The following is a 17,255-nucleotide window of genomic DNA, read 5'->3' on the forward strand; positions in this document are numbered from 1 at the left end:
TGAGTAATGGAGAACAAAGAAAAATCACTGGTCCCTAGATATCTCGACCATGTGGCTTTGCTCTAAGTTTGTGTGGAAACTGCTTTGAAATCAAGAGGAATCGAGCTGCCGGTGACATGGTCATCATCTGACATTGAGCTTTCCAGGGTGGTCCTTTTGCACTTTGCACTCTATGAATCTCACTGGCATGGAGCGGGGAGAAGATGAGCCAGGGGAAGTCAAGCTATTCCCAGGCTGGGGAGATGGTGGCAGGACCCAACTTAAGGGTCTCTGAGTTGGTATGGGAGATAGGAAGTGGAGGTTCCGGTGGGAGGAACCCTATGGGGGCTGCAAAACCCTGGGCAGAACCAGAGGACAGAGACAGATATCAAGGCCCGCACCGTGGTACACAGCCTAGGTGTAACGCCTTTACGCCTCTCTTCCTGCACCTGCAGACAGACGACCCTCCATGCACTGGCCTGAGTACCCAGCATCTGCCATTCTTAGGCTGCCCACAACTAGTCCTGAGGCATGAGAAGGAGCAATAAGAGACCTCCTCTGCTTTGCTTCAAACACGTGCTCAGGAATAAAGAGAAGTCTTCAGGAAGAGCAAAACAAGATATACACAAGGCACTGTTTCAGAACCCCTTGAAAATCCCATCACCTCTTCTTTCCCCCACTGTTATCAGGTCCCACCCTGGAGGGCACAGTTCTCCCAAGGCCCTGGCCCCAGACTCCCTCCACCTGGGACCTGGACCATGTACCAAAGGACAGAACTTCCTGGTGCACAAGATACACTTGAGATTTTACAGAAAGTGGCTAGACCAGCCTTGGGCTTTGAGCTAAGGAAAACTCCCCCTTTCCTTCATTTTCTAGACACTTCCATAATATAGTAGGGATTATCCCAGGGGGCCTAGAAAGTCCAAAGCAACCTGCCGGGTACATCTAGTGTCACCTACCTTGATGAATAGAGACATTGTGATAAAGGCAAAAGGTCCCCGGGACCTGGAAACCGTGGTTGAGTCCTGGCTCAGCCACTAAAAGCTGTGGCAGAACACAAAGGAGCAGTGATCCAGGAAGAGCAAAGAGCTTCTGGCTCCTGCTCACCCATGCAACAAGTTCCAATGCTGCACTCCATCCTAGGGACACAAAGAGGAATCAGGTGCAAGCTCCGCCCCCTCCAAGAGCACGTGGTCCAGTGATGAGTACGGACAAGAACACAAAGCACAGCGAAGTGTTGTAGTGGATGTTGTGACGACAGCCTATACAGGGACACAGGACAGACTATTGACTTGGGTCCTTCACTCACTGACCAGTTGACCTTGCATTTAAGTCTACGACTTCCCCACTCTGCCGTGACACCCTGTGTTGGGGGGAAGGCAGCTGGATAATCTCAAAGGGCCTCCCGGTTCTGACATCCTTTGACTTGGTATGACTCTGTTTCACTTATTTAAGGAATCCTAATTGAACGCCTGCTATCACCAGGCACTGTGCTGGGTGCCTTGATTTCCTGTTTCTCAAAAGGCAGGAAACAGTGCCTGCTTTATCTTGCTCCACTCATCCTAGTGGGTTTATCGATATGAAGATGCTTTAGAAAAAGTCCAGCACCAGGGAAATGCATGGCAGTGCTATTGTCATCAGCAGGTCCCCTTCTTCAGTTTGTTGCGCTAAAACTTGCTCTATGGATATGTCATCTTGCATTAACATACAGTGAAACAAGCTCTCCTTCTTTCTTTTTTTCTAACTTAAAAAAATTTTTTTAATTTATTTTTTATGGGGAGGTAATTAGGTTTATTTATTTTTTTAATTTATTTTTTTCAGCGGAGGTACTGGGGATTGAACCCAGGACCTCGTACATGCTAACCAGGCACTCTACCACTGAGCTATACCCTCCCTGCCAAGCTTTCCTTCTTTCTGGTAAAAAAAAAAAAAAAAAAAAAAAAAAGCATCCATTAACAGCACGCTGTTAAACACAGCCAAAGCCATAACCATTTTCTTTCTTTTCTCTTCTTTTTTTTTTTTTTTTTTTTGCAGGGTGTAGGGGGAGGCCTCTCATAGCCCATCTTTTCATCCCCACCAGAGATTTTTCCTTTCCTTCTAAAACCCAGAAAAATATCAGCAGTCATTTTATAAATTTTGGACAAACCCCTTCTTCTTCCATCCACCAAGCTCAAGGTCATTGCCGTCCCATTTTGGCAACATCTCCTCCCTCTCCTGTCCTCCTTTCCAGAGATCCTCTGTCCTTAGGATCCCAGAGCATGTGCAAGATGCTGTACACCTTTTCCCTCCCAGACCTCAGCCAGGCAGCACCCAAACTCCTGCTTGTTTCTTCTTAGCAAAACTCACCTATCAGTTTTGAATGGGTCCATCATCACCAAAGAGGGGGGGAGGGAAAAAAAAAACCTCACCTATTCAATCAAGAGAGATGAAAACAAAAATTTTTAACTTTTAATTTTAATTTTAAAAAAGAGAGCTGAAAACAGGTGTGCGAACAAAAACTTGGATGTGGGTGTTTATTGTGTTATTATTCACAATAGCCAAAAGGTAAAAACCCAGATGTCCATCAACGGATGAATGAATACACATAATATGTTATAGCCACACAATGGAATACTATTCAGCCATGAAAAGAAAGGATACATGCTACAGCATGGATGAACCTTGAAAACATCGTGCTAAGTGAAAGAAGCCAGATGCAAAAGGACAAATATTGTATGATTCCATTTATAGGAAATATTCAGCATAGGCAAATCCACAGAGACAAAGAGCAGATTAGTGGCTGCCAGGGGCTGAGGGGAGGGGAAAATTAGGAGTGACTGTTTAACGGATACAGGATATCTTTTGGGGATGATGAAAAATTCTGAAATTAGATAGTGGTGATAGTTGCCCAACCTCATGAGTGTACTAAAAACCACTGAATTTTACACCTTTAATGGTCAAGATGGTGAATTTTATGTGATGCAAATTTTAACTTAATTAAAAAAGGGAAAAATAAGCCATTAAAAGAAATGTCACCAATCCTGTGACTCCATTCCCGTAGAGCCCTGGGAGGGGATGAGCAGCTAATTTAATCATTTAATTCATGCCAAGATGTTAAAAGCTAATAGCATTTCACTGTTAGCCCTCCATGAAGCCATTTGTGTGTAAAGCCAATATTGTCATGCTCACACTAACCCATCCCATGACTGTCTCAGACTTTCCTAATACATCCCTGCATTATTCCCCCCGCTAAACCCAGATGTGGCCCCAGAATCCTTTTCAATAGCATTCCAAGCAAGCAGCCTCTGCCACGATCGCAACTAAGCTATAAGGCAAAATCGATTTCTGAGTGACTATTCATCCCAGATTTGGCCACATTTTTTTCTGATTACCCTATTTTTCTGATAACCTCTCAGACATGAAGTCCTCATTTCTAATTTGGAAATTATGATATTTCTCTATCAATATGGGAGTTTCAGGAACCCAGTGGAGAGAGATTGTAGGATGGACCGTACGGAGACTCGCCTCATCCTTCAACTCATAACAAATGGCCCAATGCCAACTCAGCCTACCAGCTGCGCCAGCCCCCCGGGGAATCCTCTCGGCTCGTGACTTAAGTGGGTTTTCTTTGATTTCCTCAAAAGCCATTTTCCAACAGGGATCTAGGCCAAGGCCCTCAAGTGTGAGTCTTTGAGCATGGATGTGATGATGTGTGTTTGGAGGAGGCAGAAGGGACCACAAAAAACTCACAGGTTGGCTCGGAGAACTGGCAAGGCAGAAGAGGGGAGAAACCATCAAAGAAATAAAAGAAAATCGAAGGCAGGAGGGATCTGACTTGTGCAGGGGCCTCACAACTTTGATTGGCAGTCCTTGGATGAAAAGCCTCCGTGATCGCCAGCAAAGGCTGAGCCAGCGAGTCTGGGGCCTGCCTCCTGCAAAGCCAAGTGCGGCTTTGTATTAAGAACCTGCTCTTGAGCCGCAAGTAAAGGGCTGCCGAGGAGACGGGACAGGACCAGGTATCAGCAAGAGGGTGGAACAGTGCAGTGTGTATTGCTTATGTGTGTGTGTGTATGTGTGTGTCCCCCTAATGCTAATAAAACCATGACTTTTCTCCTCTAAAAGCTGCATTGTTCTGATGGGAATATCCCACCAGCCTAAATTACTAGCCCACAAACACAGTCACGGCCAAGAACAGCACCCAGAGTTTATCACGATGTGCTTGTCCACAAAATCACAAAGAAGGTTTCCTCTGCCAAACGCAAAAAGGCCACCACCCTCAGCAGCACGTGGCTAATCAGAGGAAAACAGATATCCTCGGTCGAGTCCCCCTCCCACCCCCTCAACTGCCAGCCGCTACTGACGCGATATTGACGCGCTACTGACGTTGTTAATATCCAGACCCTGTTTCTTCCTCACGCGGGAACCAGCTGGATGGCCCTGAAGACTTTTGTCCCACTAGATGGTGGTAGAGAGTGTTCAGGCAGCTTTGTTTAAACGAGGATGGCTAGTAATTTTACTTCCTCGGGCTTGATTTTTTTTTTTTAACATAGATACAATAAAGAAAATAAGCAAATTAACCAAAATGCACGTTAAGCACTTTAATCAGAATACAGCTTTAGAGGTAACTGTGAAACAAATGAAATACACTTTTGTTTAAATTTAATTCAAAAATATGTAAGGGGTATTTGCAAGATATATGCTAGGCTCTAGGAGGGTATAAGGGTTTCGAGATAAGGTCCCTGCTCTTGGAGATGACACCCCAGTGAGGGAGACAGACCGTATTCAACTCATCCTGTGATACCAAGACAGGTTATGATAAAGTGTTTGAATGAAGATGGAAATTTTATATTGAAGTCACAGCTAGTTTTCAGACTATAAATATTTTAATCCTTCACAAACTACCAGGTCAAGGACCCTTCGAAAGAGTTGCATTTGTTTTAAAAATAATAACATGGTTATAACGATGCTGAAAGGAAAACAGCTGATTGGTAACTGTAACATTTTCACACTTATCTAACGCTGGAGTCAAAGAGGAAATGACTATTGGTGGAAAAGGAAATTTAAGCAACTAAAGGGGCCCTCACACAGGGCAATATTCCCAGGACATCAGTGCACATCCTTGGGCTGAAAGGTCTCTAGAAAATAGAGCCCCTTCAGAGGTACACTGTGACTGTGAGCTCATGAGACTTTGCTCCCCGAGACCCTTGACAAATAGTCACGGTGCATCTCTTTTGTTGCCATGCAAGTTTCAGGAGTCAACTGGAAAGAGGTTACGGCAGGAATGTGAACCACCCCCCTACCTCCAGTCCATTTCTCCTTCCAATCATAGAATTGTTGAGAGTTGAAACAACTAAGACTTTAAATTGTGGGATTTGTTTAGGATTAAAACCACAGAGACTTTGTCATCACTGGCATTTGTGACAAAGGGATTATTTGGAATGGGACAGTGACTGAATTATTCATCTCCCAATCTCCATTGTATCATAAACTCAAGGAAAAAGGAGTCATAGATCATCCAGACTGTCCTCTAAAATGACTCCTAAATTATTCTTGATGGATCTCATGAGTGAAAAGGAGATAGTGAAAGGTTTCCCCAGCCTTGACACAGGCAAGTTGGGAAAGAAAAAGGAGGCAAGAGATGACTGAGGGAAGGTATACATGAGATGAGTTTGCCAGTGGGTCCTCCAAATGAGTCTCAAATGCAGAACAGAGGCAGCCCCCAGCCAAAGCATCACTGAAGCCTGGCTAATCACCAAGACGGACCATCCAGAGCCAACTGTGTCTTCATGGGGCTCTAGCTTTCCCTGAACTTACATGTTAGCCAAGCAAGCCCCTTCTTAAATAAATCAAGCCATCCTTTGTTCTTTCTATGATTTTTTTCCTTGCTATTGCAATGCACTCGGGAACAAGTGGTTTTGCTAGAGCATGACCTGGCTCAGTGTCCTGGTGATTGGCGATGCCTCTATGTGTGTCCACATAATATGAAGTAAACAGAGGTTAAACTATATAGTATATAACATATTTATAAAGATATTCACTTGAAAAATTAACGATAGAAATAATTGATATATTGGTTACATTCTAAAAATTGTTTATCGGACCACAAAAACAGTCTATATATTTTAAAAAGTAGAAATATCAAAGACCATTTTCTCTGATTAAAAGGCAATAAAATCAGACATTAACAATAATTAAAAAAAAAGCAGAGGGGAGAAATCCCCAGAACCTACCAAACCAGGAATTTAAAAACATTATCTTTTGAACCACAGAGCAAATAACTGAAATTGTAATCATATCAAGAAAGTAACAATTATGAAAACTCTATCTGTCCACAACCTATGATTTACCTTTGCCAAATCGCTGCTCAGAGGAAAAGTGGAAGTCAATTCAGTGTTGTGTTAGGCAGCTATCAATACAAGTTTGGTCGTTAATGGGGAGGGATAATACAAAAAGATATCAAAATGTGGAATTGCATGTCAATTTGGTCCTAACATAAGACAGCAGACCACAGAGCAATGTATCAATCTGTTAAAGATCAAAAAAGGTTTCTACCCACTAAACCATACATATATCATAGATTCTTGGAGTTGACAGAATCTTGAAAGCTCACCAATTCAAACTCTCAAAATATTTGCATCCTTTGCCCTACAGAAAACTCACTGCCTTCAGAAACAGTCTATTCCTTCTTTGAACCAAATGGATCGTTAGGAAGTTCATCTCAGATCTGTCTTCTTGTAGCTTTCACTCATGTAAATTATCAAATCATTCCTCCTCCTTGGAGTTACATATGACATTTACCCCTTCCATATATTCATCTCCTAAAATTCTGACTTCCCAATCGAAATATTCCCAGTTCTCTTTCCTGTCTTGGTTATCCCCCTCACATTGATACATACTAAAAGTTATGTCAACTAAAACCCCTTCTACAGCGAGATTTTAGTTTTCAGGGACAGAACCATTTATTTATCCCATTAAATATGATCTTCTTAGATTAAATCCATCACAGCAGCCTGTCAACTTGAATGTGCTACTGATAGTTACTGTCAACCCAACTACACATCATGTTCAATTTTGATGAACACAACTTTTATCTAGGTTCTAGGCATTAATCAAAACATTAAACAGAACAGGGCCACCTGAAACTAACATTGTACATCAACTATACTTCAATAAAAAAATTAAAAAAAAAAAAAACAGGGCCAAAGAGAAAGCCTTCTTGCTCTGTGAGGATTAGTCCATTCATTGTTAGGTAAACTCAGTTAACCAACTAGTAATCATCTTAATTTTCTATGCAGTCAAAATCTTACTTCAACATGTCCTTTAAGAGTTATCACTAGAGTTACCATTGAATGCCTCACTAAAGTTATATAGTCCTTAAGTCGATTGCATGTCTGATAAAAAGTCAAATAACCAGCTCAAAGAAAAAAAGTTGTTAGTCTAGAATGATTTGGTTAAATGAATCCTCAGTAAGTACTTAAGAGCATCACGTTTTTTTCTAGAGAGGAAAATCATCCTATTAATACTGTGTCTTAGAGTATTTCCTATGATCCAGTAACTGGTAAAAAAAAAAATCTAACCTCTTGCTCCTCTGAATATCAGAAATGGATTTTCATGCCTTTTCTGTTCTCTGCTTTCACTGCCCAAGATTCAGAAGTATCGTTCACAAGGTCTCTGTGACTATTCCAGGTGGGGAAACTCATTCCGAACAATGAAGGCTTGCTTTCTGCAGTCTGATGTCCCATTCCTGTTCGCCACTTGTTTGCTCCACCCTTTTCAAATCAAAGGTCCAATACCTGTCAAAGAACACAAGCAAACATTAAGAATGAAAACTGGTACCAAGGTCAACTTCAGAGGCAGTGGAAAATCTTAGTACTATTGAATTAGAAGTTAAAAATATTACTAGAAAGAAAACATTGGTCCCAGGTGGCTTAACAAGTGAATTCTACCAAACATTGAAGAAAAAGGTAATCCTTATTTTTATAGTACATACACTGGAAATATAACTCAGCGATGCATTTTAAGAAGCTTGCTGGATGCTGATTCCAAAATGAATAAAACCAATGTATGAAGGGTAGAATCAGAGGCCAATCTCTCACTCATTAACATCAATGCAAAATTCTCCCTTCAAATATTCCTATGACAAATTCAATAGTCTATATGAAGTGATTATGATTGAGTTTGGTTTAGCTCAGAAATGAGAGATTGATTTAACATTTGAAAAGTGAATAATGATTTATAATATTAATTTATAATATAATATAAGATTGAAGAAGAAAAGCTGGGGGGGGGGGAGGTTATAGCTCAAGTGGTAGAGTGCATGCTTAGCATGCGCAAGGTCCTGGGTTCCATCCCCGGTACCGCCATTAAAGTAAATAAATAAACAGACAAACTTAATTACCTCCTTACCCCCCAGATAATAATAAAATTAAATAATTAAAAAAGAAGAAAAGCCATAATGATTACCTCTTTTGATTCAGAAGTAAAAAGCATTCAATAATAATTCATAATTTAAAAATAGGAGACAGCAATAAAATTACAAAATAAAAAAAAAAAACTGAAGAAAAAAAAAGAATGAAAATTGGACCTTCATTCTGTTACCCACCAAAATTCTCCCCATGAGCCCTTTCAAAAGGCCTTTAGTGTCTTTGCACCCTATGCTTTGTAAAATACAGCATTTTTCAAACTTTTTAAATCAAAGTATAAATGGCATACTTAAATGCACCAATCTTTCTTGTACAGCTAGATAAATTTTTACATGTGTTCATTCACGTAACCACCATCCACATCAAGCTACTGAATATTTCCAGCCCCTCAGAAGGTTCTTTCATGTCCCCTCCCTAAAAAGACCCCTTCTAGGGTGACCAGCCATCTGAGTTTCTTGAGACTATCCTTACTTTGGCACTGGAAGTCCCACATCCTGGGAAATCCCTTAGTCCCAGGCAAACTGGGATCACCCTACCACTTCCCAATCAATGGTAACCACTATTCTGACCTAAATCACCATAAATCAATTTTACCTAGTTTTGACCTTTATTTAAATGGAATCACACAGTACATACTCAATGTGTTGCCATGCTATTTATCCATGTTGCAGCAAGAATCAGTAGTTTGTTTTTTCATTGCAGTAGAACATTCCTCTGTCTGATGATGTCACAATTTATCATTCCACCGTTGATGAACGTTTGGGTTGTATTTAATTTGGGCTATTGTAAATTAAGGCTGCTGTGAACATTTTTGTCTATGTCAGTTGGAGAGCGTTAAGTTTACAAAAGTGAAGCTTCTGGGCAGAGCATGTATATATGGACAGATTTAGTCAACATAGCCAAGCAGTTTTCCAAAGTGGTTGTACTGATTTCCTCCTGCTAACAATGGAAGGGAGAGTTCCATTGTTTCACATCTTCATCAACCCTTGATACTTTTAGTTTTTCATTCTAATCATCTTGGTGGGTGTCTAGCAATATCTCATGTGGTTTGAGTTTGTATCTTTCTCAGTACTTACAATATAAAGACCTTTTTCATATATTTATTGGTGGCTTTGACTTCATCTTATGTAAAGTCCGGGCATAAGTGAGTCATTTCTATTGGGCCGTCTGTCTTACTGACTTGTAAAAGTTATATTTATATTCTGGATATGAGTTTTTTGTTGGATATGTGTATTACAAATATCTTCTCCCAGTCCGTGGCTTGCCTTTTCATTGTCTTAGTGGTATCTTTTGATGAATTGAAATTCTTAATTTCAGTGAAGTCCAATTTATTAATTGTTTTATTTTCAATGATTATCCCATGGTTACAAAGGTAGCCCCCTGTTTACTTCTAGAAGCTTCCATGTATTATCTCTCATATATAGCTCACTGATCTTATGTTCTGCTGTACCCAGTTTGGTGTTAAATCCAGTCAATAAGTTCTTAATTTCAGATATTGCATTTTGTATTTCCAAATGTCTATTTAATTTCTTTATAGATTCCAATTCTCTGTCGAAATTCTCTCCCTTTCATTAATTTCGTCTGTCTTTTTCCTCTATTTTCTTAAAATCTCAATCATAGTTACTTTAAATTCTCTACTTGCTAACTCTAACACCTGGATTCTCTCTGATTCTACTTCTGTGTTTGTTGGTGGTTTTCTACTTTCTTGATTATCAATAGTTTTTCTTCTTCCCATTTTTGGGTAATTTTGGGTTGTTTCCTGGATTTTAAGGAGATAATACATTGTAGAGGTTCTCAGTAATGTTATCGTCTCCTAAAGATTGTTGAGTTTTGTTCTGGCAGCCAATTAAATTGCTCACCTAAACCCAGAGTTTCTCAGTCTCCTCACCGTTAACATTTGAGATGGATCATTATTTGCTGGGGGTATGGAGGTGAGGCTGTTCTGTGCATTGTAAGATGTTTAGCAACGTACCTAGCCCCTCCCCACTAGATGCCAGTAGCATCACAACCCCCAGTTGTGACAACCCAAACTGTATCCAGATGTTGTCAAACATCCCCTGAGGGAGCAAAATTGCCCCGTAGCTGAGAACCACTGCCTTAATCCTGTTGATGCTGGGTTTTGGGCTTCGTTAGTGAGGGTCTCCTGCAGTTATGCCCTGACTCCTAGGACGTGGTCCTTGCTGGTAGGACATGAGCCTTACTACTGGACTGTGGACTTCCTGAGGTCCCATCAAAAGCCCAGGATGCTAACTGAGCTGTCTAGCCCAAACTCCAGCCTCCATCTCGCCAGCACCATGTGGCTTCTAAAATCTCTGCTCAGTGATCTCGCCTTCTGGGGTGGTCCTCTGTAGGGCTCGAGAGTCCCACCCTGTTCCTGTGCCACTTGGGAGTTGGCCAAAGATCTGAGGGAAACTTTTACATATATTTTCGTTGCTTCTTCTCTGTGGCTTTTCCTTTACAGGACCCTGCCCTCCCAAATCCCAGCTACTCAGGCAGCCCCCAAATTCTGATCACTGTTTCCCTTACCTCGCAAGACCCTCCACGGCAGCTTGGAAAATGCCCTCAGAGGAAAAGATCCCACAAGTGTGGGACTCAGCTCGCGCGCATCCTTTCTCTCAAGGATCATTGCCCTCTGTTGGTCATGGTCCAATGCCCACAAACAAGTTGTTTTATGTATTGTGTCCAGGTTTTAGAGCTATTTACATCAGAAAGCTAAGCCTGATACCGGTTACTTTGTCCAGAACTAAAAATCTCAAACTAATCTACTCTCCAGGAGAGAAAAAAAAAATGGTACTATTGCATCCATATATCCAAATCCTAAGTATAGCTCTGAAAGCCGTCTTTCTTGCTTTTGAAAATCTCACCTTATTCTAAAAGTCTTTGGCATTTTGGATACTATTTCAAGGATTTCAAGGCTGAAGAAAGTGTGGGGAATACCTGTGGCTTTCAGCCCAGTACATATATGAAAGGAATCAAGCCTGGCATGGGAGCCAGGAGAATCTGAATTAATAACATACTTACAGCAGACCAGAAAAGCACTCTTTATAGAGTACATGGCATTGGTTTCCTCCCCTCCCTCCCTTCCTCTTTCTTCCTTCCTTCCTTCCTTCCTTCCTTTCTTTCTTTCTTTCTTTCTTTCTTTCTTTCTTTCTTTCTTTCTTTCTTTCTTTCTCTTTCTTTCTTTCTTTCTTCCTTTCCTTCTTTCTTTCTCTTTCTTTCTTCCTTCCTTCCTTCCTTCCTTTCTTTCTTTCTCTTTCTTTCTTTCTTTCTTCCTTTCCTTCTTTCTTTCTCTTTCTTTCTTCCTTTCTTCCTTCCTTCCTTCCTTCCTTCCTTCCTTCCTTCCTTCCTTCCTTCCTTTCTTTCTTTCTTTCTTTCTTTCTTTCTTTCTTTCTTTCTTTCTTTCTTTCTTTCTTTCTTTCTTTCTTTCTTTCTTTCTTTCTTTCTTTCTTTTCTGTTTTTGCCTCTCTGACCAGACAGGGAGGCGCTTGAGGGCAGGAACTGCATCTCATCCATCAATATCTTTCCTCACACACATCTGACGTGGAGTAGATGCTTTCTAATTGTTTGGGAAATGAAGGAGTGATCGAAGTCATGAACGAATAGGACATCATTCACCACTCACTAGTCATGGCTTCAGGGTGACTCTCGATCCAATCAGTGCTAACACCCCAGTCATCTCTAGAGGCCAAATTTCAGAGTCTCTGAAAGTCCTGTCTTTCCCCAAGAGAGCATCTTTACTGGCGTGACTCAGGTGTTAACAAGCCTGAAAATCCCATGGCTCCTACTCCTTGGAATATGAGTCTTGATACCAGAAAGGTCCACCTAATTTGGGTAAGGAGGGATGGTGACACATTTTTCCATTAGCCTCTCAAGGGCTTGATCTCTCCATAGTTATTTTGGAAGAGAGGTAACTGACGCATTTTGAGCCAGGGCAGGGGAGGAAGAAACAGATGGTGGCAGGGCTCTTCCTCAGGAGGACAAGGGGTGGTTAGTTCCTCCAGGGGCTTGCCTGGTAAGCTGACCCAAGCACTTCTGAGGACAGTGCCTCAAAGAGAAGATAAGACACCAAATGGAAAGGTGAAGGGCAAGGACCAAGTGCCCTTCAATCACTTTCTCTAGGTCAGCACTGCCTCCTACCAAGAGGCTTCTGGGAAGGTCAGTGGTTCAGGGTGAACCCCTGCATCCAGGGGCCCCCAAAATGGCACCGGCTGTGGTGGAGACTTTCTGCACACTGTCGCTTACTCAGATTCAGCAGGTGATCATTTATCTGTGGCACTTTCCAGTTCTGGGGACAAGACAGTAGGCAGCATGTATGCCATTGGTGGAAGAGGTCTCTAGACAATAAATGATTTGTTAATTAACCAATAAATATAACTGCCTTATAGCACCTTGAGATTGGTACCTTCTTTTCAACCTAAAACTATCATCCTTTCCTCAGGGTTCTGGGTCTAAAGAACTCTGTATGTGCAGCTACCTGCTTTTTGTAGGATCAGATGGCTGCAGTCATGGGGCTTACTTCGTTCTTGACATTCATTGTTCTTGGGTCCATCTGCTCTCTCCGTCCTCCTTGAAGTCCTACCCATTACCCAATGGTGAACAATCTATGGCCTCCCCTTTTTGTTGTCTGTTTCGCCTTAATGTCTCCAGCCCTCATACCTCAGGAAGCCATCAGATTGCCTGAGCACAGGGTGCAGGGGAGTGAGGGCAGTAAAGAGGGGGAGCTGGAAATAGGGGTTGGGATTGGAGACAGAAAGGAGGCTCAGCCGATCAGGAACCAACCAGACAGTGCATCACCATCACCAGCTCTGATCCGAGCTCTGTCCGATGGAGTGCTCCTCACCCGCCACCCCAACCCAGAGCTGCCTATCCAAGCCTGCTCCTCTAGTCAGGCTTTTCCCGGGACAGTAAGCCTCCATGCCCCAAATATACACTTACGGTGGTCAGAGCCCAGTGAAAGACGTTTCAAAGAAGAGAAAAGTCACCAAGAGAAAAGTAAAGAAGCCAAAGGGCTTGTGGTGGCTTTGTAATGTGGCAAAGTGGCCAGGCTGAACTACATTTCCCAGAATTCCCTTCCCTTATGTTTCCGGTTACAGCAAGCCATAGAGAGATTCTACTGAGGGTTTGGAAGGGCAGAAGGGCAACAGTGGCCATTTTGTGGTTGACACACAGTGTGGCCTGTGTGCTCTGGCTCCCCTTGGGGGTGAGGCTGCAGCCAGGCCTGCAACTCAGCCTCTCCCTTGGCTCCTCCTTCAGTTTCTCTGACTCCCGGGCTAGGTTTAGCACCACGCCCAAGGGCCCCGGTTTCTGCAGGTCTCCACACCATCAAGTTCAGGGGCAGTAAGAACTGGCATGGATTTCAGTCCATCCTCATGAGCTCCATCTTGTGCTTGTGGGTTCAACCTTGTCCTTAATCTCCCCCGATTTTGCATCTGTCTTCCCTTCCCAACTGCCTGCCTATGGACTTCAAGCTGTAGCATCATCTGGGAGAACAACAGCCTTACAGAGACGACTCAACCTGCTTGTATAAGTGTATAAGCTCAAATCCTGCTTTTAAAAAAAATCTAGTGAGTCTGCTTCTCTGATTGAATCCTGACTGATCCAGATGGTACAACCTCAACAGAAGGGGAGGGGATAAAAAGAAGCCTGGAAGCCCTTCCCTCAGGCAGACTCAAGGCTGGTTTGAAGGTTTTCCTGACAATCGGAATTCTGTCTTGGCTTCCTGGACCACAGGACCTTTGCACAGCAAAAGCCACTGAGCTTCTACGGAAGTTTCTGCAAGTTTGCGTGCACAAATGAGTTGTCAGAAGCACTTGGCTTCCTGTCTTTTGATTTAAAAAGAAAGAAAGAGAGAGAAGGAAAAAAACAGCAGCCTATAAAATGAAATGGCCCAGTGGAGAATTATGACCAGCTTTGGTATACCTGAATCAAAATGACAGACCATGAAATAATGCGTTTTACTCTGTGTCAGCTGCCCTGCCTGTCCCAACTATCAGCTGAATTGCCTGCCACGATGATTATTTCATCCGCCACAGTGAAAATCTTGGAGCAGCCCACAAATGCTTCTGTGGCAAAGCCTCTAGGGTCCTGGAATGGAGGAGGATAGAGGACAAGGTGGGAAGACAGAAACAGACTCCAATAGAAGGAGGAAGCTAGTCCACACTTCCACCAGCAGGGTCATCCAAGATGCGCACTGCACCATGGAAGAAGGGGCCATGATCACCACCAAGTAAGGCTTCAGCTGCCAAAGCTTTGACATTAGGGGCACGGGTATTCAAGGGGAGGTAGCCCTGACCAGGGCAGATTTTCCAGAGAACAAAAGAGCGTGCTGAGCAAAGCCACGAAAGTGAGAATAAGATGCAGTTGTGGGAAGTAGCAAGTGTCATGACCCCTGATCACAGTATGTGTCGAGAGCAGTGGGTAAATGTTGCAATGGTAGGACTGGGCGGGGGGGGGGGGACTAAACTTTATTCTATAAGGCAGTGGTTCTCACACTTGAGCGGGCATCAGAATCCCCTAGAGGGCTGGCTAACACTCGCATTGCTGGGTCCCAGCCCCAGCGCTTCTGATTCAGCAGGTCTGGGGCAGGCTCTGAGAATTTGCGTTTCTAAAGAAAAGTGATTTAAAGACCATGGATCTTTCCACAAACGGGACCTAGAAGTGGTATGCAGGGGGGAATGGGCAAAGGAGTGAGGTCAGGGAGGCAAAAGTAAGGCAGGACCCCCCGCCAAAACACAGCTGCTGGAGAAGAAAGCAGGGGGGAGAGGCACATCCAAGACGTGTGACATCCGCCATATTGTGTCCCCACCGATGCTCAGGGTTCCTGGAGAAATGAGGACACACAGGATCCAGGTCCTGTATTTGAGACCAGACCACCTGGCAGGATAGAGACAGAAAGGAGGCTGAGGTTCAATGCAAGAAAGCAGAGCTCAGACAGGCCTGAGGTCAAATCCTGGCTCCACCACCCAGTAAGGTTCCTCAGTGGAAGACAACTCATAGTCAGAAGCCTGTCGGGTGGGCTGATCCGAGAGGGAAGTCAGCCAAGTGATCCTCAGTGGCCTGGCCACCTCCCTACGGGCTGCACTGCTGGAGGCCATGGGCCGGGCACCCTCTTCCCCAGACCCCGAGGTCAACTCCTGACTCTCAGGATTTCCCATCTGAGTGCCCAGTCTTAGCAATCTCTTATGTCTACTTGGCTACTCCAAATAGGGGACAAGATGATAACACTCACCCCCCAACCCTTTTCTCTGACGTTACTTCCAGAGTTCCCCGAATAGGGTTTCCTGGGGTTCCCAAATATTTTTTTTCCAAATTTAAAGGCAATCCTGGGTCAGCCATAGTCACAGTGTGAATGAAGTTCATTTGTTTGACCCTCCAAAGGCAACCTTGTTTCCTACTCAGAGATCCAATTTATTGTGAAATTTGGGGAGGGGTCAGATTATCATTGACCCCATTGAGCCTTGGAATTGACAACAGTACCGTGCGTTTACAAAGCACTCCACAGTCAGTAAAGCACAGTGAGACGTTTACCATGCATTCAGGAAAACTGTAGCAGGTGTCTATGGCATCCAGACACCCAGCTAGAGCCGGTCAATGGAGTGATGTCCCTGGTGTAAGCCAGGCATCTACCATCATGCCTGCATGAAAGATGAGGAAAGAGCCTCAGAAAGGGAAAGGGACTTGCCTAAAGGCACACCCCGGGGCCAGCTAAGCTCAGAGGGATCGCAAGCTGGGGGAGAGGTGACTGAGGTCACAAATGGACACAAGTTGAGGCACATTAGCAGTCACAGTGATGACAGCACAACTTGACACGGGGAATCAAAGATGAGAGAGATCGGTCATTAAGATAAGGAAGTAAAAAACAGCTCCAGAGATTCTAACCTGGAAGACTGGGAGAATAGTAGGGTCACTTACAGAAGTGGGACACGTGGGAAAGGTGCTGTCTTTGGGACAAATAATAGCACATACTCACAGAGCCCTCCCTGTGCACCAGACACTTTTCCCGCAGATTTCACCCTCGCCCCATGCCCTGATGAGATGGGTACCATAAGTAGTAGGGTAACCATACATTCAGATTTGCCTGAGACAGTCCCAGCATATGCCAGCTGTCCTGATTTAATTATTAATATCATCCCTTTCACGCTCAAAAATATCCAGGTTCAGAACGTAAGTCATATAGTCCCCTTAATTACTATCCTTCAGTTACACAGGAGGAACCCGAGGTACAGATTAATTAAAGGGCTTGCCCCAGGTCATGCCGTTGTTAAGTGACAGAGCTGGGATTTGAACCCAAGCAGCTTGCTTCTACATGACAGGCTTGTAACTACATTGCAGTGCCTCTCAAAGGTAGTATTGAATCCAGTTTTTCACCTTTGCAGTTGGAGGTGAAGGATGCCCACCCCTCCAGGCAAACACCCCCTCCCTAGGCCGATGGATTCCAAGATGGAAGAGGGGGAAGCAGGCAGTGGACAGATATGGGGAAGAGCCACCAGGAGGCAGGACAAACGATAAAGCCATATGACTCCACCCGTTCAGGGGGGGAATCTTCATTACTCCCGTCCTGGAACCCTCTCCATCAATTTAAACAGAACTTCTCAAACATTCCATCAGGGCTCAACCCAGAAACTCTGCAGAGTATCAAGAATGCAGAATTTGCACATACTAACCACTATATATAAAATAGATAAACAACAAAGTCCTACTGTAGAGCACAGGGAACTCTATCCAATATCTTGTAATGGCCTATAATGAAAAAGAATATGAAAAGGAATACATATATACATAAATGAATCGCTATGCTGTACACCTAAAATTAACACAACATTGTAATCAACTATACTTGAATTAAAAAAAATCTAAACAAACGGAAGCCATGCC

General features: G+C 43.4%; 1 protein-coding gene and 1 long non-coding RNA gene across 2 annotated transcripts in view; one reads left to right on the plus strand and one right to left on the minus strand.

Annotated features, from left to right (window-relative positions):
- The window catches only part of LOC135320274 (uncharacterized), a 123,916-nt gene that overhangs the window by 75,692 nt on the left and 30,969 nt on the right, over positions 1-17,255 (minus strand). Inside the window, exon 3 of the long non-coding RNA XR_010379519.1 lies at positions 7,536-7,751. This is a non-coding gene — a long non-coding RNA (uncharacterized LOC135320274). The remainder of the gene's footprint in view (positions 1-7,535; positions 7,752-17,255) is intronic.
- DIPK2B (divergent protein kinase domain 2B) overlaps positions 1-17,255 on the plus strand; it is a 36,845-nt gene that overhangs the window by 10,013 nt on the left and 9,577 nt on the right. The gene's annotated exons all lie outside the window — the stretch shown is intronic.

Source organism: Camelus dromedarius, chromosome X (genome assembly GCF_036321535.1).
Source record: "Camelus dromedarius isolate mCamDro1 chromosome X, mCamDro1.pat, whole genome shotgun sequence".
Taxonomy (NCBI): domain Eukaryota; kingdom Metazoa; phylum Chordata; class Mammalia; order Artiodactyla; family Camelidae; genus Camelus; species Camelus dromedarius.